Source organism: Adiantum capillus-veneris, chromosome 8 (genome assembly GCF_014529385.1).
Source record: "Adiantum capillus-veneris isolate H3 chromosome 8, ASM1452938v2, whole genome shotgun sequence".
Lineage (NCBI taxonomy): Eukaryota > Viridiplantae > Streptophyta > Polypodiopsida > Polypodiales > Pteridaceae > Adiantum > Adiantum capillus-veneris.
The window spans coordinates 6255053-6278761 of record NC_140938.1 but is presented as its reverse complement, the minus strand read 5'-3'; the positions used below and the strand labels follow the sequence as shown (position 1 = coordinate 6278761).

The 23709-nt window shown below is 47.1% G+C and overlaps 1 protein-coding gene across 2 annotated transcripts in view; it reads left to right on the top strand.

Moving 5' to 3' along the window:
• Positions 1-23709, top strand: part of LOC147451622 (uncharacterized) — an 83002-nt gene that overhangs the window by 37755 nt on the left and 21538 nt on the right. The gene's annotated exons all lie outside the window — the stretch shown is intronic.

Here is a 23709-nt window from a genome sequence, read left to right as displayed (position 1 = left end):
TATATATATATATATATATATATAAAAGGCCGAGGTCATGGTTATTGAGACACTGTTGCAAAAGTAGTTAGATGAGACAATTGCCACTTTTGAAGCACGGAAATCCAAAGTGGAGAAGTTGATGAGTGAAAAGGATGCTGGATTGAAGATCTCAAAGGTGAACTTGCAAAATTATAAAAGCAAGTCGGAGAAGGATGGGAAACTCAACCCTCATTGACAAAGGAGCTGAGTAACGTTAGGAGCAAATGAAAACACTCCAGGAAGAGCAGCAACGAAAACGCGGGAAGCCTCCTCATGGGTGGATATCCTCTACAAAACGCAAAAGAAGATTGACAAAGCAGAGAAGTGATCGAGGTTGCAAAGAAAGGAAAAGATGGAATGTCTGCTACCACATAGCACACCCCCATCCACCATCATTACTTGACCTTGGAGGAGCAAAAAAAGAGGAAGATGAGAGCTCGTCATATTCATGTCGCAGGTCTCAAAGACATTGACCATGTGAAGAAGAAGTTAATTAACTGTTGAAACAAATCAGATCTTCGAGCCAACACACACAGGGCTTGGAGAGTGGGAAAGAAAGGGAATGATGGAAAAGGTAACTCCAAGGATAGACCACTCAGTATAGGCTTTCCTACCTTGGAGGCTAAAGGGGAATTTCTAAAGATAAGACCAACACTCGAGAAGGCTGGGATTCCATCATCACCGATCATAGTTGAGGCCTTATCTATATCAGTATCGTTTCTCCACACTACATGGGCATTTCCCCAAGATAGACATGCCTGACTTGCTCTTGAGTCTTCTAAACAACTTACCATGGAGGGAGATACATCATGCACCTTGTGTGACCACAATGCCCAAAAAAAGACTGCTGTCTCACATGAGTCATTGTCATGGACTCAAAATTGTCACACATATCAATTGCCATCCAAAATAGGTGCAAAGCGGAAAAATGATCAATGTGGAAACAATGCTCTCAAGAGAGCTCATAGGCACTCAAAAGTGGTTGCCAAAATGCATGTTCAATGGGCATCAACCATGCGCCATAACCATATGAAAATCCGTCCACAAAGACTATGAATCAATGCACAAAATTTCCATGAAAGTGTCTTGTGAGAACCAGGGATTTCATTAACGTGTTCACAAATGCGTGAACATGTTAATAACATGTATTAATAACATAATTTATGTTGTGATCACATTTATATTCACACAACTTTTGCAATGACCCACTGATTGATAGAAAATGAATTGCTGGATTTATAAGTGAGAGGGTTTTCTCGCTTGGAACACCACGGAAAAATAATTTTAAATGAATTATTGGAATTTTAAGTGAGAGGGTTTTTCTCATTGGAGACATTTGAGTACAGAGTATTCCTAGTGTGTCATTCAGAGTAATGACGGGAGCACTGTGAACGGGAATATATGTAAGGCCACCAGGAACGGGTACTTCTAATGCATCACATCGGATGGGTGACATGGAGCATCGAGAACAAGTATTCGACCATACGGGAACGGACATCTTTGATGCGTCATAGGATGGGTGACATAGAGCATCGTTAAGGAGATTGTATTGTAAGTGCGGTAGGAAAGGACTAGGTGATGGGTATTCCTGATGCGTCACAAGGTGGGTGACGGGTGCATCAGAAAGGGGATATCCATAGTCGAGAGGAAATTCCAAACTGTGTTAGAATTGTGCACAAGGAAAAGCAAGCACTTGAATGAAGATATCCGTTTTTCAAAGGAAACTTTGAGGAAAAACGGATGCTTTTTGAGAAAGCGGGATTGCTTTTCGGGAAAGCAGATGCTTTTCCGTGAGGAAGTCTATGTCTGCATTTCAATTGTGCATGTGATTGCATCCAGGGACGCTTGGGCTGTGTTGCGAAAGCATTGTTTTTAACTTATAAGGGTTTATTGAGTTTTTGGGCAGATTCAAACTATTTTTAAAATTTGCAGGCCGCCCACTTAATAAGTGGGCAGCCATCTGATAAAGAAGGCAACAGATCAACCAGTGTTCTCTCTCTCTCTCTCTCTCTCTCTCTCTCTCTCTCTCTCTCTCTCTTTTTGGCAGAACAGCTCTCAGCTATTCGTGCCGTGACCAGGAGCTATAAAAGCATCACATGCCCTCACTCAGAGGAGGAGATCAGTTTTTGCAAGAAGAAGATGCTGCTGCAGATTTCAGCCGCAAAGAAGACATTGCCGGTGATGTCCATGGCTGCCCCAAGTGTACCAGATGTCGCCAAGACCAAGTGCGCGAGCTCCCTCACGAAGAAGTGCCTATGGAGCATGTTTCCATTGCGACAAGCTGCTGTTTTCTCTGTTTTCAGCCCATAAACGTCATAGACGGGCTTGTTTTACGAGAAGGAACCCGAGAACACACCTCTCTTGTGTGTAGGATTGGAAGAGAGGATTTTGTATGTAGAGATCTCTTCCGGCGAATTTCTTTTCGAGAACCGAGTTGCGCTTCGAGCGTCCAGACTTTTGAAGGTAACAATTTTCATGTTATGATCTCTAAGTATTTGTTTGCAGGTGTACTTCTTCTTAGTGAGGGAGTAGGAGCAGAGGAAGGCATGAGCCTCTGCAGGAGAAAGCGCTCTGAGGAATTAGAGCCAGATCAGCCCAAGGGTTTCGTACCCGAGTTTGGGAAGTAGATCCATGGATTCGAGAGTGCTAGACTCTCAAGATGTGATCCGGAAGTTGAAATTCCCAAGGGAAGGACTTCGTGTCTGGGAAAGTGGAGTTATTTTGCAGGAAGAGGACTCTGGAAACAGAGTCGGAAAAGAGTTGCAGGGGATGCCATGCCCCGAGTCTGGAAGGTGATATCCAGAGGCGAGAACCTTGATTCTCGAGGATTTGAAATTAGGAACGGAAGTTCCTTGGAATAGGGTTTTGTCCTAGGAATAGGAAGCCGAGGCTTCCGGGAACCATCAAGTCTTATTCTAGAACGAATGTGGTAATACGTTCGGTTCAAGTGCTTGTATAGACTTCTCCTCAGTAATAAAGATACTATTACAGGGGAGGGGGGGACCAGCCCATCTTCTGGTCCCAGTACTGTGTCGATCTTCTCAGTCTATCTATGTCTCTCTCTCTCTATATCCTCTGGCTTCAGTATTAAGTGATAAATTCTATTTATTCGAGTATATTCTATATTGCTATGCGCTCCCGTTTGTGACAGTGGTATTAGAGCATGGTCGCCTCTCTCGCTCTGTAAAGGAGGACGACTCTGGGAAGATACGGGAAGAAGCCATGACAAGCCAAGAGAGAAATAAGTAGGCGGAACCCTAAGCCCCGCAGGAAAAGCTTGCAGAGTCGGGAAAAATTTTCTCTCTGTAAAGAGTCGACACAAGACTTGGGATTCTCTAAGAAGGCGACAAGAGCATGATGCTCAAGAACCTAGAGAATCAGAGGAGCGGAATCAAGATCCTTCAGAACCCAAGACATATCCATGAACATCAATACACCAAGAAATTCCGTTATTTCGGGAAGGATATGAAGGAGGTCTCTAGACCCAGCAACACTCCGGTCAAGTTTGATACTTGTGACGGAAGAGAAGATGTCCTGAAAGCTACCGCTTTAATTCGACAGTTTGAAGTTGCCTTTGCAAATGGCAATTTCTCAGAAGCGTCGAAGGTAAGGCATGTGACTAAACAGGTGGTATACCAAAGCTCTGCAAGGAACTTACAACAAGACTTGGATTCAATTCAAGGCTGAATTTTCCAACAAATTTTTTTCCTCTATGCTTTGAGGAAGGCATCCACGAAGATTGGGATCGGATTGTCCAATAGGAACACGAGTGAGTCAAAGCAAGTAGTGGTTCACTCTTGCCAAGGTAGCTCCACTCCTGATCCTCTCTGAGGAAGGAAAGATAAAGAAATTTAACGAAGAACTTTTGCCCGGATTTTGTAGACGCATCTGCAAGATACTTTGCAGCAGATGGTGGAGTCAACAATAAAAGTTGAAAGTGTACACCTTAGTGTACATAGAATCTAATCCCCGCAGTGGGACGGGAACCATTGAACATAGAAACATCAAATTTTTGTTATCCCTCCTCAACGGATATGTGGCTATCCGAAGAACGTATTGGAGTAAGGGTATTCAAATTGACTCCTTAGATTTTGAACAGAAGACCCTCGAACTTTAAGCGAGATGGCAGATCTGTGATCAAAGTTAAATCTTTGAGGAACTCATAAACTGCGTATTTCTTTTATGCACGAGATATGTATGTGTCTAACTAGGACAATCACTCTTGAGTATTTATGTCTATTTATCCGAGTATATTCTAGATTGCTATGCACTCCCATTTATGACACTAGGAGGACATGGCTAGAGCCCTCACAGGCGTTAGAGACAAAGATGGCTTTCTATCGGGAACATTTTCTTTATACTACAGATGATGGTTTCATAGTACGGCCAAGCTACATGGTCACACACCTATCACACAAGCTGAGATGTGCCATTGACCAGATCCCGCACTTCTTCACACCAACTCGAGATAGAGACAAGCAGGTATAGGAGAGGACCGCTAAGAAGAGGATTTGTTAGGTATGCTAGCATGAGCTAGAGATGGAGGACTACATATGTCGATGTACCGCCTATTATGAGATTTGAGGACGCTTCTACTGCTTGTTCAGAGAGGGCTTTGGACCATTGGGCAGGGTCATGGATTATTGTGACCAGAGATGTCTGGGGCTGTACCGATTTCTGGAAAGCTTTTGAAACAGTGCTAAGAGCTAGACTTAAACGCAGACTACACGATGTGGGTGTGCCCATAGAACTGAATGGGGGATCTTGGCTTTATATAGGACAGTTGTGGGGCGGGTACGTATTGCTCAAGGCATGTCTAACATGGTTCATTCCACTATTGGGATGAAGCAGGGATGTCTCCTATCTCCGACTCTTTTTGGGATGTATGTGGATGAGTTTTCTGACTATGTAAAGCGAGAGGGAGACAAAGGTGCTTAGCTAGCAAGGACATGAATTCCGTTGTTGTTATACGCTAATGATATTGTGATGATTTCAGACTCTTCAGAGGGGATGCATCGTCATTTGGGTGCATTGCATGTGTTTGCCCAGGATAGCGGTTTGTCCGTGAACCTTGGTAAGACCAAGGTAATGATGTTTAACACCACGACACAATGGGTCAGGAGGTCAGCTCCCACCTTTACGTATGATCGAGAGTCTGTGGAGTATACAGATGCATATACCTATCTCGGGGTGGTCTTCAGTGGCCCAGTATTTTCCTTGAGAAGAGCAACAGAGACAAGATTGACCAGAGCTTACGTAGCATTAGGGAGACTGGAGAGGATTCAATACTGTTTGGATGCACCCTCCAGCTCCCTCATTAGGGCATAGTTTACTAGGCTCATTAGGTAGGATTGACTCAGTTGGATACCAGGAGGACATGGATACAACCTACACATGAGTTGGGTACGAAGATGGCTTTCTATAGAGAGCATCTTCTTTAGCTTATGGAGGATGGATTTGTGATCAGACCCGGGTACATGGATACTCATCTATCTCATGGGATACGGTGTGCTATTGGTCAGTTACGCACATCCTCACACCCACTAGAGATCGAGATAGGTAGGAGTGCCAGCCGAGTCCAGGACCTGTCAGTTGTGTGAGATGGAGCTTGAGACAGAGTTATGCTACATATGTCACTGAGCCGAGTCCTGGACCTGTCAGTTGTGTGAGATGGAGCTCGAGACAGAGTTATGCTACATATGTCACTACCCACTATACTATGAGATACGCGGCCGCTTCCATTGTCTATTCAGAGAGGGTTTTGGACCCACTTTCTAGCGTTATGAGATATCAGGATCGAGATGCCTTGGATTATACTTAGTGGAACTACGCAGACATAGAGAGGACCTCTTGAGGAGGGGCCCAGAGTGGGAGATACATCTACAACGGCAGGCCGCATATGACAGATTTCTTTCAGTCACAGACAGAGGAGTCAACCCCACAGGCCCCATAGTATAGCGGCACCAGAGGCACATTGCTTGATCGAGCAATAGAGTTGGGGCGGTCCCGCCGCCTCCGGACGAGGGGCTGTCTCGACACCGACGAAGACTACGACAGAGGATCCACACCATACTAGCACGACACAGGAGTCGCCATAGTGCTCACTATGGAGGACATTGATGTTGCTCTTGGACATTGATGTTCATTTTAGCTTTTATTTTACTTCATATAAAATGTAGCGAGACATTGTATTAGATCCACCAAGATTGTATCAATTTGGTCTCATAGGTCATTTTGGCCTTTTGAAGACGTTTAATATAACATTCCAATTAATTTCATCTCTCTCTCTCTCTCTCTCTCTCTCTCTCTCTCTCTCTCTCTCTTACTTGCTGTAGGATGCCACCCCTCTGCCCGCAATTACTGGCTGATCCCCACCCATCATTGCCCTCATCGGCCCTCACAGACACCATGTCCCACTGCTGAGCCCACCCTTGCTGCTAGTCCTCATTCGTAGCTGCCTGCCAGGCCCTTGCACGCGCTTAGAGAGGAGTTCCTATTAGATTGTTGCTCGCTGACATTTTAGCCCTGCCTCCGGATTGTTTGCTCACAGCCCTCCTATTGCAGGCATTTTGCAGTGTGTATCATCAGGTTATTGGCTGTGAGGATATGCTAGCTGTATGCTGATGTGAAGATGTGTGCATTGATCTCCTTCGGCTTTATGTTGATGTGAAGAGGTGTGATTTGGCCTCTCTTGGCTGCAAGCAAGGGACACCTCAGCCTTTAGCACTTTGGCAACAATCGCAGGAAACTCCTTGTGCGCAACAGGGGCCGTTACGATGGAGGTCATGAGTGCTTCACCAGTTTGCAAGTCCCGTACGAAGGTGACCTTCATGCTTACAAACAAGTGGATAACACAAGTGGAAAGGGAGATGAAGGAATGGAAAGCAGAGATGAAAGGATGGTGGAAGGAGAAGGCCAACTTCTTCAAATGTTCCTGAACCAAGGCACGCAATGGAAGAACACGGAGATGAGGAGACTTCAAAAGAAAGAGCTCTAATGGGCTTCCCATCCATGGAGGCAAAGAAGGACTTCTTGAAGAAGCGTCCTACACCAATGAAAACGGGCATATTCCTTGGAGATGACCTCACACTCACACAGCTTGCTCATATGAAAGAAGTTATGCACGAGATAATGACAGCTCGAGAAAAGAGGAAAGTGGGCTTCTTCAGGGATGAACGAGTGGTTATTCTGGAGAAGCGCCCCGCATGATGGTGCAAGACCTGTGGGACCACACTCAGAGTGGCTACATGGAATTGTAATGGATCTTTGCGCCTTGATGTAGGGGCCTTTGAGGATAGTTTCACAAGGAGAGAGATCATTTTCTACTTTGAGACGCATCACGCCTCGGGGCAGTCCATGCCCCATGTGAGCGGATACAGATGGGAGACAACTTGCAGACAAGAGACTCGATTAGAGCGCAGAGGACGAGGTTCAAGAGGAGTGGCAGTCTTATTCAGGGAGGAGCTACAGTCTCTGATACATATAGCTCGGAGGGATGAGCATGCTAGGTACATGTGGGTGAGACTGAAGGCAGAGACAGACAGATATCTCTACATCGCTATTTGCTATATCCCTCCTAGTACGTTAGTATATGCATCACCTAGAGGACAGTCCCCCTTCTCTATTTTAGATGATGATATGTGGGAGTTTTCCAGAGATGGCGACATTATTATCTTGGGGGATTTCAATGCTAGGATTGCCCATCACCAGAAGTATTCTACGATACCTCAGAGTGTTACCATATACATGTGGTAGTGATGTATGTGAACACACTAGGACCGCCGGGGCATTTTTTCCCTCTTTAGGAGGTTTTTCCCCCCGTGCATTGTATATACGCCCATCACTCTAGGGCTATCTATCTTTCCATTGCACACTAAGTAATACACTCTCTATTGTGTGCCTTGAGCTTCCTTCGTCTTCTCCAAGCTGTGTGCGTTTCTCCGTAACCCTAATTCCAACAATTGGTATCAGAGCAGGTTGCGTCCTCCCGGGCTTAGTCGCCAACTGCTCTAGTACACGCCTGCTCACTTTCTCCGATTTCAGTGAGCTTTGGCGAGCGTTCGCAGGTCGACAAATACTTCGGGAGAGCTCATTTCGGCCTCCGTTTCCACTACAAGCAGTACTGCACAGGCTATTTCATCATTTTGTGCAGAATTTCTGTCAGTGCCGTTTTCTGCATAACAGGTGCCTTATAGTCTTCTACGGTTTGTGCTATATAGCACGTGTTGTTCCCGCTCCATTTCTCCTATTTTCGGGCAGTTTTCACATCAGGTGCAGCATTTACCATAGCTGGCAACAACAACACAGTGTGTTCAAGATGTTTGCTGCTGAGGACAGGTTGGATAGGGACAACTACCCTATGTGGGCTTATATGATGCAACATGTTTTTGTGTCAAAGGGCGTCTGGAACATTGTGTAGGGTATTGATGTACGTCCTGGTTCTGAGGATGTAGGCGATGTTAAGGATGTTGCAGGTCTTGCTGCAAGGATTGCTGTTGTTAGAGTTGTTTTGCCTACTGCAGAACAAGCTCGTTGGGATGTAAAGGATGTGCAGGCTCATGCATTGATTGTGTTGTCTGTGAAGTGCACCATTGTTCTTCACATCCGTTCAGCAAAATCTGCAAAATAGACTTGGGATATTTTGGCTGGTCTGTATGCAAGTCGCAATGAGGCTAAAATTGCTTTGCTGCGTAAAGAGCTGGAGTCGAAGATTATGCATGAGGAAGATGATATGGACACTTTCCTTGCTAGTGTCAAGGATATCAACGAGCAACTTATTTCTGCAGGTGAAGTCATTTCAGACAGTTCCCTTGTGCAGACTGTTCTTGATGCCTTACCAGATTCTTACCAGACTTTTGCTAGTACTTGGAGACTTATGACCCAAGGAAATCCTGAAGTTGTCAAGTTTGATGCATTATGCACATTGCTGTTGCAAGAGTCACTTTCTATAAAAAATAGGACTAGGCAGCGTGCAGTTGAACAGGCTTTTATTACTTCTCAAAGAAAGGGTGGTAATAGTAATGCAGCCACTTCCTATGGTTCTGCTGCGAGTGGCAAAAATTCTGTTCCTAATGCTTCTGCTGGCAGCAATTCGTCTGGAAATTCTGGTGATAAGGGCAAAAAGAAGATGCGTTGCCATTATTGTAAAGCTAATGATCACTTGATCAAGTCGTGTCCTAAGTTGAAGGCCAAAGAGGCTAAGAAGAAAGAGGGTGGTTCCACTGCAAATGCTGGTTCCACTACAAATGCAGCCATTGTTGAGTCTTCTGTGAAAGGAGACTGTAATGCTGATGTTGATGCAGAATGGGCTTTTAGCGTAGTGTGCACTTACAATCCTGCTGTCCATGATGCATGCTTGTCAGTTGCTGCAGATTCACATGTGGTATTTCGACAGTGGTGCTACGAAGCACATTACCTCACATTGTGAATTGTTTACCTCTCTCGAGTCTGTCCCTCATGGGAATTCAGTCACTTGTGCCAACAATGCCTCTTATCCAGTTCAGGGAGTTGGAAAGATTGTGCTTACTGCTACTAATGGCAGTTCTTTCACACTTGTTGATGCACTTTATGTACTTGGGATCAAGAAGAATCTCTTGTCTGTATCCGCACTTGCTAGACTTGGACTTGTAGTCAAATTTGTGGATGACAGATGTACAGTTCATGATCTCAGTTTTGGTGATGAAATTGTTGCATTTGGCCTTTTGTGCCGTGGGCTATATAAGCTCACTTTGTATGACAAGTGTGGACAAAATTTTGCAAATGCTGTTGCAGATTCAAGGGCTATTTCAGATGCAAAACTTTGGCATGTACGTTTTGGTCATCTGAATTTTTCCAGTTTGTTGCGTTTGCAGAAATCTGATATGGTTGCTTCTTTGCCGCCTCTTGAAGCACCTGTCAAACATGTTTGTGAAGGTTGTATTTTGGGTAAGATGCAGCTAAGTTTCCAAAGGATGGTTCAGTTTGGGCCACTTGCAGGTTGCAGCTTGTGCATAGTGATGTTTGTGGGCCCATGCAAACTCCGTCCTTGGGCTATTACCTGTACTTCGTGACTTTCATTGATGATTACTCCAGGCATGCATGGGTATTTCCGCATAAAGCGAAGTCCGAAGTTTTTATGTGCTTCAGACAATTTCTGGCTATGGCTGAAAATGTCTCGAAATGTACTATGGGCACCCTTCGTTCCGATTGAGGGGGGGAGTATATGTCTCATGAATTTAATGTATTTTGGCTAGTCGTGGGATAAAACACCAATGTACAGTGCCTTATACACCTCAGCAAAATGGTCTTGCTGAGAGGAAAAACAGGTCACTGACGGAAATGGCACGATGTATGGTCAAAAGTCAAGCTTTGCCGCATTCTTTTTGGCTTGAGGCCATCATGTGTGCCACTTATGTACTTAACAGGTGTCCTACGAAAGCTTTGCAGTCTATTACTCTATATGAAGCATGGCATGATAGAAAGCCTTCTATTGAGCACATGCGTGTTTTTGGCTATTTGGCATATGCTTTGGTGCCACAAGTGTAGCGCAGAAAATTGGATGATAAGGCTGTCAAATGTATTTTTGTTGGTTATAGTGCTGAAAGCAAAGGTTACAGGTTGTATCATCGGCAAACAAAACGTATTCTGGTTTCTCGGGATGTAGTGTTTGTGGAAGATTCTGTTCAGCCCTTGCTGTCATGTACTAGAGACAGTAATGTAAGCTCACATGACATTTATGACACTTTGTTGCCTCTTTTCAGTGGTGGAAATACGAATGTAAGTTCCAATGAGGCAAATGTACAGCCTATGGGGGTTTTTGAAAATGTTCTAGATGAGCCTATTACTGATGCAGATGTACATGATGTACTTGATGAGGAAAGGGCTGAAAATGAGAAGGCTAGAGGTATGCCAAAATGGCTGGTGCACACTTTGCGTGACAGTAAATTGGATGCACCTTTGTCTAGTCGTACTCGTTCAGGCTCTCGCCATGCATCTTATGCATCATATTGTTATGCTTTGGCTGGGTCTAGCTGACATGATGTTGAAGAGCCTCTATCTTTTGATGAAGCACAGAATTCAGAAAATTGGATGGCTGCCATGCAATCAGAATATGATGCACTTATAGAAAATGACACATGGACTTTATGTGATTTGCCTCCAGGCAAAAAGGCCATTGGTACGAAGTGGGTTTACAAGTTGAAATGCAAGCCGGATGGTGAGATTGATCGCCATAAGGCTCGACTTGTTGCAAAGGGTTATGCACAGCAAAAAGGCATAGATTGTGAAGAGACTTTTGCTCCCACTTGTCGTATGACTACTGTGCGTTTTCTATGTGCATTGGCAGCTCATTTTGGTTGGGATGTACATCAATCAGACATTGTTACTGCTTTCTTGAATGGTGACATATTTGAGGAAGTTTATGTAACGCAGCCTCGCGGTTTTGTCATAAAAGGACAAGAGGACAAAGTGTGTAAATGTAAGAAGGCTTTGTATGGGTTGAAGCAATCTCCTCGTGCTTGGTATGAGAAAGCTGACACTCATTTGGTTAAACGAGGCTTTCGTAACAGTCCAACAGAAAGCACATTGTATGTAAAGCGTGAGGGTGATGTACTGCTCATTGTGGTTCTTTATGTTGATGATTTGCTGATCACCCGACCAAATGAGAGACACATTGCTGAATTTAAGGCTGATTTGAATGCTACTTTCAAGATGAAAGATTTGGTGTTGCATCATTACTTGGATATACAGTTTAAGCAGTGTGATGGTGGTATTGCCTTGTGTGAGAAAAGTTACATAGAGACACTGCTGTGTAAGTTTGGACTTGAGGATTGCAAACCTATTGCCACTCCCATGGAAACAGGTTTGAAGTTGAGTCTACATGATGCTGGCGATCCTGCTGATGTCACTCTTTACCAAACTGCTGGTGGTTGCCTTTATGTATGCAACTCGAGGCCAGATATTCAGTTTGTAGTCTCACAGGTCAGCAGATTTATGCATAGTCCAGGGTCTAAGCATTGGCAGGATGTCAAGAGGATTTTCCGCTACCTTAGTGACACTTTACATCTTGGCTTGTTTTATCCCAAGGGGGGATCATTGCCGCCAGACTTACATGCTTTTTCGGACTCAGATTGGGCTGGTTGTTTTGACACGCGAGTGTCCACAAGTGGTTTTTGTTTCATGCTTGGCAGTTCATGTATATCATGGTTGAGCAAGAAGCAACCTACTGTGGCCACTTCGAGTTGTGAGGTCAGCTGAGTACAGGGTAGTCTTCACAGCTACGGTTGAGTGTGTATGGCTCAGACGCCTTATGGCTGATTTGGGTGTTGGACAAGACATTGCCAACACTATCTACACAGACAGTCAGAGCGCATTGGCAGTTGCGAGGAACCCAGTTTTTCATGCTCGCACAAAGCACATTGAGGTGCATTACCACTATGTCAGGGAGAGGCTCTCAGCAGGAGAGATCAGCTTGGCTTATGTGCCAACACAGGACAACCTTGCAGATCTTTTCACAAAGGCATTGTCTCGTGAGAAGCTTGAAGCTTTCCGCAAAGCTTTGGGCTTACTCCCCTTTGTGGACTGATCACGTCCTTAGGGCATGGCACTTCCCTTTACTCATGTTCCAGCTCTTGTTCACTGCATCACTCCAAGGGGGATTTGTTACCATATACATGTGGTAGTGATGTGTGTGAACACACTAGGACCGCAAGGGCATTTTTTCCCTCTCTAGGAGGTTTTTTCCCCTGTGCATTGTATATACGCCCATCACTCTAGGGCTATCTATCTTTCCATTGCACACTAAGTAATACACTCTCTATTGTGTGCCTTGAGCTTCCTTCGTCTTCTCCAAGCTGTGCGCGTTTCTCTGCAACCCTAATTCCAACATAGAGGAGTTGATGCGGGAGCTTGATATTACAGAAATGGGCCTGCCTAGATTTTCACAGGATGAGGAGCACACTGAGTATGGTAGATACTTGATAGATATGGGGAGTGCACATGGATTGCCCATTTTGAATGGCCTACAGAGATTCCCTGCAGCTGGTGGTTTTACATGTTTTCCACATCGGCATGGTGCCAATACATTGGATTAAGTTATGGCTCCGCCAGGACTCATTCCTTCCTTTCAGGATTTGGTGGTGGGAACTAGGCCGGTTGGGGTAGCAGTTGATCATGCTATCTTGTCTTTCACTCTATCGTTCCAGTTCAACACAGCTCCATTGGGAGAGGCCTCCACACATACTCGGTATACCTTCACAAGGGAGACAGATCACGTATACACTGATGAGATATACAGGCAGCTATGCACTTAGGAGCCAGGACGACCACTAGATGAGCTCACCCAGATTCTGACAGAGACGCTACATGATGCAGCATCAGAGGCATATCCCTACAACCAGCCTACACGCAGAAGATCTGGGAGCATGCCTCAGAACAGTTGGTATGATGAGGAGTGTAGAGAAACGAGGATCAGATTACAGAGAGAGGTGCTCATGGGTAGTACTACACATAGACAGTCACGGATTCTTTCGCCACCTAGTGAGACGAAAGAAGAGGGCTTACCTATCTCAATTAGAGCGTGATCTGTATCAGCTGTTTATGAGTCAGGACTCTAGTGAGGCATGGACGCTTTTCAATGAGCACTCTCCACCGCCAGCCATCACTTCCATAGAGACATGGGGGGAATATGCTACATCTCTCTATACAACATCGAGGCAGCCACCTTTGCCTGACCCTCCAGAGGCATGCCCAGAAACATGTACTTTCTTTACTGCTGAGAGGGTAAGGAAAGCCATTAACAAGATGAAGACAAGAAGAGCATAGGATCATGATGGTCTGGTAGTAGAGCACTTTATCCATGCCAGAGATATGCTTGTAGAGCCTCTTGCTATGATGTTTAATAGAGCCATGTATGAGGGTTTCCTTGAGACTTGGAGTATGTCCACTATTGTGCCTATCTTCAAGTTGGGAGATCCTATGCTTCCCGGGAATTACCGAACCATCATGGTTGGTCACACTCTGGCTAGGCTATATGCATCAATTCTTGAGCATGAGTTGAGTGGATGGGCAGAGAGAGAGGGCATACGGGCAGCAGGACATGTAGGGTTCAGGAGAGGTTTCTCCACTCTTGACCAAATTTTGACATTCAGAGCCATTATTGAGGAGGGTAGACACCATGGCAGGAGGATATATTGTAGCTTTGTGGATTTCTGCAAAGCCTTTGATACAGTGCCACGAGCCAGACTCATACGCAGGACAATGGTAGGATACGCAAGACTCATACGCAGGACCATTGGAGTAAAGGAGGGTTGTCCCCTATCTCCGACTCTTTTTGGGATATATGTAGATGAGTTTTCAGATTATGTACATATAGAGGGTGATAGAGGTGCTCAGCTTGCAGGGACATGGATTCCGTTGCTATTATATGATGATGATATTGTGCTGATCTCCGATTCTCTAGAGGGGATGCAGCGTCATTTGGATGCATTGCATGTGTTTGCACAGGATAGTGGATTGTCTGTGAACCTTGGTAAGACCAAGGTAATGGTGTTTAACACCACGGCGCAGTGGGTAAGGAGGTCTGCCCCCACTTTTACATATGGTCGAGAGACCGTGGAGTATGCAGATACAAACACTTATCTTGGGGCGGTTTTTAGTGGTCCAGTATTTTCCTTGAGACGTGCAACAAATACACGATTGACCAGAGCCTATGCAGCACTGGGGAGACTTGAGAGGATATGTTTGCAGGTTCAGTTCCAGGAACCTCGGACAAAGCTTTGGCTCTTTGACACTTTAGTCACTTCGGCCATGCTGTACGGAGTGGAGATATGGGGCCCCTCAGTTGATCATCATAGCAAAGCTGGCAGTATTGATGGATGGAGATGTATGGAGAAACCCTTGGTGTCTATGATTTCTCGGATGATTAGGGCCAAGGCCTCAATACCACATGACATTGTTAGGGCGGAGCTCGCTGCTCCTCCATTGGTAGTGGAGACACTCACTCGATCAGTTTCATTTATGCATAGCACTTGGGCTCTTCCTAGAGATGGATATGCTCGATTAGCACTAGAGTCTTCGCGGCAGCTGGCATTGCAGGGAGATAGATCATGTTGGTATGTAGAGATGGCATCTTGGTTTCAGTTATATGTCTTTAGTATGGACCGGCTACCCCCATTTCAGTACTCTTTGGATGCACCCTCCATTTCCCTCACTAGGGCAGAGATTACCAGGCTCATCACATAGACTTGATTCAGTTGGATACGAAGAGGACATCGATACAACCTACACATGAGCTAGGTACGAAGATGACTTTCTATAGAGAGCATCTTCTCCAACTCATGGAAGATGGTTTTGTGATCAGACCAGGATACATGGATACTCATCTATCCCACGGGATACGATGTGCTATTGGTCAGATACACACATCCTCACATCAACTAGAGATCGAGACAGGCAGATTTAGAGGAGTACCCGCTGAGTCCAATATTTGTTAGGCGTGCCAAATAGAGCCAGAGACAGAGCTACATTACATATGTCACTACCCAGTATACTATGAGATATGAGGCTGCTTTCACTCTCTATTCAGAGAGGGTTTTGGGCCACTTTCTAGAGTCATGAGATACCAGGATCAGAGATGCCTCGGATTATACTTACTGGAGATTCGCAAACACAGAGAGGACCTCTTGAAGAGGGGCACAATGCGAGATCCAATGACAGCGAAAGATTACAGATTTCTTTCAGTCACAGACAGAGGAGTTCGAGCAACCCCCACAACATAACAACACCAGAGGCACTAGAGGCATACTGCTTGATCAGGCGATAGATCCGTCGCCCACGGATGAGGGAGCCCTCTCGATATCGACGCAGATTGTGACAGAGGATCCATACCATATTGGCGTGACATAGGAGCCATCCCGGATACTGATGTATATGTATATGATACCTCGACTGTCAGAGAGCTCCATTGTATCAGCTCACCCTTTGTATTTCCTATTCCCTTTATATCAGCTTTCACCCCACCCCTACCCACTATTTTCTTTTCAGTTCTTTGTACTTTTTGTACCCAGACCCGGTGTTAGATTCACCACATGTAACCTTTTGGTCTCATAGGTCATTTTGGCCTTTTGAAGATGTTAATATTACATTTCATTTCATTCTCTAATGGCGGATGGAGAGAGAGATATGGGAGGAGGAGAAAGCCACCCTCATCAAGCTATGGAACGAAGAGAAGGAGGACATGAGAGCGGAAATCCAAAATCTCAAAGAGGAAAAGGAGAGAAGGGAACGGGAGAACGGGAAGGAGATGGAGAGATGGAGGAAAGAGCAAGAAGAGATGAAGGCACAAATCGATCTCCTTCATGCTTCCATCACATCCCTCACCCCCGAAGAAGAGAGATTAAAGAGGAGGCTAAGGAAGCCCTCAAGGAGGAGATCACCAAAGCCCTCACCGCAAGCATTGAGGACAAATTAGAGGCCACCAAAGAAGGATGGGTCGAAGTGGTCAAAAAGAACATCAAGAAGGTTGCAAGAGAGGAAGCCCAAAAAGATGAGGTACTCATCGTACACACAACCATCGAGGAGGAGAAGATGCGACAAGCTCGCTGTCTCAATGTGCGAGTGACCGGCATCAAAGAAGAAGAAGGGTCTACACCCGAGAGCGATGGGAAAGCTTTATGCAAGAAAGTGGGATACAAGGAAGAAGAGATCCCTTTCTCCAAAGTTTGGAGAGCCGGCAAAGATCCAAAGAAGAGAGCTCTCATCCTCCAATTCGCCTCCGAGGAGTCTCGAACTTCTTTCCTCCGAAAGAGGGTCATCTTGAGAGGGCTAGAAGGCCCCCCGATTTATCTTGATGATGACCTCACAAAGATGCAACAAGATCACCGTCGCGCGTGCATGCCTAGAGTCCACCAAGCCCGCAAAGAAGGGAAGAAGGCAGTATATCGAGATGGTAGGGTTATCATTGATGGCAAGACCATCGCATAGGGACTCGCGGCCTGTGGGACACACGAGGAGATTCATGTCACGGTTTGGAATTGCAATGGAGACCTATGGACACACCCAGAGAGACTTGAGGAGGTGATGAGAGGTCGAGACATCATTCTACTTACAGAGACACACGAGAGCCCAGAGAGAGGGCTACCACGGATACATGGATTCCAGTGGGAGTCTCTACATCGGGGGTGTATGCGCCAGCACACCACTCGTGGCTCAGGAGGAGTGGCCATACTCTTTAGACAAGGGCTTCACAGTAGACTACAGATTGTTGCCCGGGACCCACAGGCCCGCTACATGTGGATTCGCCTCGAGCTCTCACGAGACAGGATCGTCTACATTGCCCTTTGCTACTTTGTTCCCACAGGCTCCAGATTTGCCCCTATTGAGCAGGAGTCACCGTACGCATGCCTCACGGAGGAGATTATGGAGTACTCCACACTGGGTGAAGTCTTCCTTATGGGAGACTTCAATGCTCGTACGCGCAGTGAGCAGTGTGAGGCATATGACCACGAGGACCCAGAGGCACTACACACTCTAGATGAGGAGGCTACTATGAGAGATACAGCAGACAGAGCTCCAGTCACAGCCTACGGACGACATCTACTTCGACTTGGCTCCCAACACCGTCTCGTTATTTATAACGGGATGGTCCAGTGGCCCACCTCAGGGGGCCTGACTTGTATGCCACATGGAGTTGCAGAGGGAGGGGGGAGTACAGTCGACTATATTCTGGGACCCAGGGAGGCTACACACCTTATCACATCCTTCACCATTCCACCCATACCCATCGGAGCCGACCACACATACCTCTCTTTCTCCATCACCGGAGATACCATCCCACACAGCTCCACAGCACACACTCCACACACCACCATCCATTTCACACATGAGCTAGCCTCTCTTTACTCGGCCGAGGTCGAGCATGGCCTATGCCTCCTCCACCCATCCACACCACTCTCAGTTCTCACATCACATATCTCTTCCGTTCTCCACACTTCAGCTATTAGCTCCTTTCCACACCACTCACACAGGACGCACTCCCCCCCCCCGGGACTATGCCTCAGAACCGTTGGTATGATGATGAGTGCAGAGAGCTATACCGATGCCTCCGCGCACAGCGAGCCTTAGGAGAGATCACAGAGAGAGAGGCCAGACGGCATATGAAGACGCTGACACGCCAAAAGCGGCGAGCATTCGAAGAGGCACAGGAGCTTGAGCTATACCGCCTATTCATGAGCATGGATAGCGCGACAGCATGGCGCACCCTGCGCGAGCCACGTCCGACTACAGCTATTGAGGATCCATAGATATGGCATGATTATGCAGAGCGACTTTACGAGGTGCCAGGACAGCCTCCTATCCCACAGCCACACGAGCCACGCCCCACGTGCTCCTCCTTCTTTACAGCACAGATGGTAGAGAGGGCCATACGCCGCATGCAGCACAGACGATCAGCTGACCATACTGGATTACAGAGTGAGCACATCATTTATGCGGCCTCCACTATAGCCCCGTTGATTGCACATGTCTTCAACCGGGCTATAGGGGAGGGCTTCCCAGAGGAGTGGACACAGCACACCATAGTGCCTATCCACAAATCTGGCGACACCCTGGATCCAGGGAACTACAGGACTATCATGATTGGCCACACGATGGCCAAGCTATATGGAGCAGTACTTGAGGCACAGCTCAGCTGCTACGCAGAGATCGAGGGTTTACGAGCTCCAGGCCAGGCAGGTTTCAGACGAGCTTTCTCCACCACTGATCACATCTTCGTTCTGCGCTGCCTCATTGATGGGGCAAAGGCGCGGAAGAAGAGGCTTTACTGCTGCTTTGTGGATTTCCGCAAGGCCTTTGACACAGTCCCACGCGAGAGACTCTTCCAGCGCCTTCACAGCATTGGGGTACCAACAGAGATGATTTGGGCCATATATGCTCTCTACGAGAAGGTGACGGGTCGAGTTCGTTGCCTAGGCGGTTTTTCAGAGACCATTGCTAGCACCATTGGTGTTAAGCAAGGATGCCCACTCTCCCCGACACTCTTTGGGCTCTACATCGACGAGATCTTCGACTACATACTGCGAGCAGGGGGAGAGGGGAGCGACTTGGCAGGTACTCCGGTCCACATCATGTTATATGCTGATGATATTGTGTTGATTTCAGAGTCACCCGAGGGCTTGCAACGCCATCTTGAGGCCTTGGACGAATTCAGCACACACAGGGGGTTGACTGTGAACCTTGGCAAAACCAAGGTTATGATCTTTCACACATCTAGTGCAGTGAGGAGCGCTGCCACCTTCACAGCAGCAGGAGGAAAGGTTGATGTAGTCACCTCCTATGTCTACCTTGGCATCACATTCACCAGCCTACCAGGACCCTTCACTATGAGGCAGGCTGCTGCTGACAGGCTCACCCGAGGATATGCAGCTCTGGCCATGCTAGAGCGGAGATGCCACCAGGCACACTTTCAGGAACCCCGCACGAAGGGGTGGCTTTTCGACACCTTAGTCACCCCGGCCTTGATGTACTCGGCGGCAATATGGGCACCAGGATTGACAGCTGACCAGTGGACACAGCTTGAGAGGCCACAGGTATGTATGATCTCACGCTTGCTCCGCAGCAAGAAGACAGTGCCACATGACATTATTAGAGCCGAGCTCGCCACACCACCCATGGTGGTAGAGGCACTATTCCAGACAGTCTGCTTCATCCAGAGGATGAGAGAGCTACCTCCTGACAGACTTACTCGTAGAGCATTTGAGGCAGCTATACAGCTATCAGAGAGTGGGCATGAGAGAGCATGGTACTCACAGGTCAGAGCATGGTTTGAGGGACACGGTCTTGACATGGAGAGCCTACCACCATTCCAGTACGACCCCCACTCACCATATGTTCACCTCTCTCGCAGTGAGAGGAACTTGGTACTGAGACAGGATCTGTGGCAGCTATACACTAGGAGAGTCTGGGAGTCACCTGGCTTGGGGACGAGGATGTCAGATTACAGAGACCAGTTTCTCACCATATTGTCCGGGGGGTTCATACAGAGACCACGCTACATGGACACATATATGCCACATAGCTCACGGGTGGCGATTGGTCAGCTGAGAGTGGCTTCACACAGGTTAGAGATTGAGATCGGGAGACATACTGGTGTTCCCAGGGAGGAGCGCGTCTGCAGAGCCTGCACAGAGGAGGTGGAGAGTGAGGAGCACTTTGTATGTAGATGCAGAGCATACACTGAGATCAGAGGCAGGTATGAGGCCCTATTCAGAGGACAGCCCACTCTCCGAGAGATCATGGACTCTCGAGATCAGAGACAGCTCGGACGGTTCTTACTAGAGATACAGAGCCATCGGGACACACTACTACAGCCACACACAGCTACACAGACAGAGGGGAGACAGTCGCAGCTCACAGACTTCTTTCAGAGGATTACCGCCCCTCCCCCATCAGACACTCAGAGGGGAGTGACACTCCCACAGGCGGAGGTGAGCCGAGCTAGACGACGACCACGAGTCACAGGCTACAGGGGCGCGAGCTCCCACCACCGACAGATCGAGGAGATCCGAGCCCGGGAGCGCCGTGCCACTGAGGAGCGAGTGGCCCGGATGAGGGCCGACCCGACAGCTTTCATCCGGGCAGCCTTGGCACCAGACCCGCCCATGTACCACATCTTACATCCCCCCATTAGTACAGGATGGAGCTAGATAGCTTGATGCATTCTCATGATTGTACTACCTTGAGCATATAGACATGCATATACCCCTAGAGATAGAGCTCCATCCCTCCTCAGATACCCCACTACCTACACTCAGTTCAGTTTTGTATCAGTTTTTGTTTCATTTGTCTTTCCGATAGACGGATGACATACACACCATGTACATTTGATTTGTCTCATAGGCCGATTTCGGCCTGACATAGACGTTAAAAATCTTTCTTTCTTTTCTTTCTTTCTTTCTCTCTCTCTCTCTCTCTCTCTCTCTCTCTCAGACTTTTGTATCAGATTCACCACATTGTAACGCTCTTGTCTCATAGGTCATTTTGGCCTTTTGAAGACGTTAATATAACATTTCTTTTCATTTCATTTCTCTCTCTCTCTCTCTCTCTCTCTCTCTCTCTCTCTCTCTCTCTCTCTCTCTCTCTAATGGCGGGTGCTGCTGAGCGCGCAGGTGCTTGTTGACTGGCCCCATCTGCAGCATTAGGGTTCGCGTAAGTTTGCAGCAGATTAGGAACTGGCAGATTAGGGTTCGCGTCAGTCTACAACAGCCAAATTAGGGTTCGCGTCAGTTTGCAACAGATTAGGAATTGGCAGATTAGAGTTCGCGTCAGTCTGCAACAGACAAATTAGGGTTCACGTCGCTTTAAGGGTTTGCTGCAGAAGTCGATAGCTCTCTCTCGCTGTCCCAAAACCTGTGCGCTGACTGCACTTGCGCGCTGTCCTCTGAAGAAGCCCACTGCTGCACCTGCGCGCTGCTGCACATGCTGCGCTGACTGCACCTGCGTGCTGACCCACTGAAGAAGCCCACTGCTGCCCACAAACCCCTCCCCCCCCCCGCGCCTCACAGGTACAACAACAACAGAAGGGACAACAACAAGTACAGCAGTAGAAGGTACAGCAGCAACAGACGATCCGCCCAAAATCAGAAATCGCTGCAGAGTTCAGGGAATCTACAGGATTTTCAGTAATTGCAAAAATTCAAATTGTAGAAATTACATACAGGGTCTTTTGTCACTTTGGTCGTATTTCGTAGAAATTGCAGGAAATGCGCCATGTAGGCTTAGTGTGGAACATGTATGCATAATGTGGAAGCACGTGTGCGTGGAGACCAATTTTTCCTCGTTTTAGACACCGGTCAAACATGAAGCAAAATGATAAGGCCGACCCATTAGAAGATGCAATTTCAAAATGCAAAGAAGAAATGGTCGAAACCATTAACAATATCAACCGCCAACTATTAGGGACAATAAGAATGCTCGAGGATCGCGTTTTGGCCCAAGAAAGCAAGATCGCGGCAATGGGAGATCGGATGACGGCCCAGGACGGAGAGATTGCATCACTCAAGAAGGAGCTCGCCGAGGCACGCTCACGAAACACACTTGAAGAAGGAGAATTGACGACCTCTTGGGTGGACGTTATCACAAAAACTCAACAGAAGGCAAATGAGGCCGAGAAATGGATTGAGGTTGCCAAGAAGGGAAAAAGCAAGGAAACAACAACGTCCACACCCACCATAATTAACATGACACTAGAAGAGGAGCAAAGAAGGCGTGTGCGCTCTCTACATGTGAGAATTTGCGGCCTTAAAGACAAAGATAATGTGGACGAAGAGGTAAAAGAACTCATGGCTTTGATGGGGGTCCATGAGCCGATGCACACAAGAGCATGGAGAGTGGGCAACAAGAAAAATTGGAGCAAGGGGGAAACCTCGAAAGAAAGGGCACTCATCCTTCGTTTTTCCTCCATGGAAGCGAAGGACTTTTTTAAGAAGAGACCAACTCTTAAGAAAACGGGCATGTTTCTCGGGGATGATCTTACCCTCTCACAGATCGCTCATATGCAGGAGGTAATGCCAGAGATTAGAGCGGAGATTAGAGCGACACTTGATAGACATGGGGACTGCACATGGATTGGCCATCTTGAATGGCCTACAGAGAGTTCCCGATGCGGGAGGCTTCACATGCTTTCCACACAGACATGGAGCCAGCACGGTGGATTATGTCATGGCACAGCCGAGCCTCATATCTAGTATACAGGATCTCATAGTTGGGCCTAGACCTGTGGGGGTGGCAGTGGATCATGCTATTGTGTCGATGATCATCTCTTTCCAATTCAATGTAGCACACATTCCACGGGTAGTAGCCCCTACTCGCTACACCTTCACGCGGGAGACAGATTCTGTATACATAGACGGATTTACAGGCACCTATCCACTGAGGAGCCGGGGTGACCTCTGGAGGAGCTTACTACCATACTGACACAGACATTACATGATGCAGCAGTAGAGGCATACCCACACACACAGCCTGAGCAGAGACGTTATGGGAGCATGCCTCAGAACAGCTGGTACGATGAGGAATGCCGTCAGACTAGAGCTAGACTTCAGAGGGAAGTGCTTTTGCAGGACGTCACACAGACAGTCACAAATTGACTTCCGACGCCTAGTGCGGCAGAAGAAGAGGGCATGTTTGGCTCGACTAGAGTAGGATTTATACCAGCTATTCTTGAGTCAAGACTCGCGTGAGGCATGGAGACTCTTTCATGAGCAGTCTCCCTCCCTTGCCATTACCTCTATAGAGACCTTGGGTCGGTACGCATCATCTTTGTACACAGTTTCTGGACAGCAGCCCCTTCCCGACCCCCGCGATGCATGCCCACACATTGTGCCTTTTTCACCGCTGAGATGGTGAAGAAGGCCATTGACAGGATGAGGATTGGGATGGCATATGATCATGATGGCTTAGTGACTGAGCATTTCATGCATGCCAGAGATTTACTAGCAGAGCTTCTAGCAGTTATGTTTAACCGTGCCATGTGTGAGGGCTTGCCTGATACTTGGAGCCTGTCTACAATCATACCTATCTTCAAGTCAGGAGATCCTATGGAGCCTGGAAATTATTGCACTATCATGATTGGACACACATTGGCACAGTTGTACGCATCCATTCTTGAGCAGCAACTGAGTAGGTGGCCAGAGAGGGAGGGAATGCGTGCTGTTG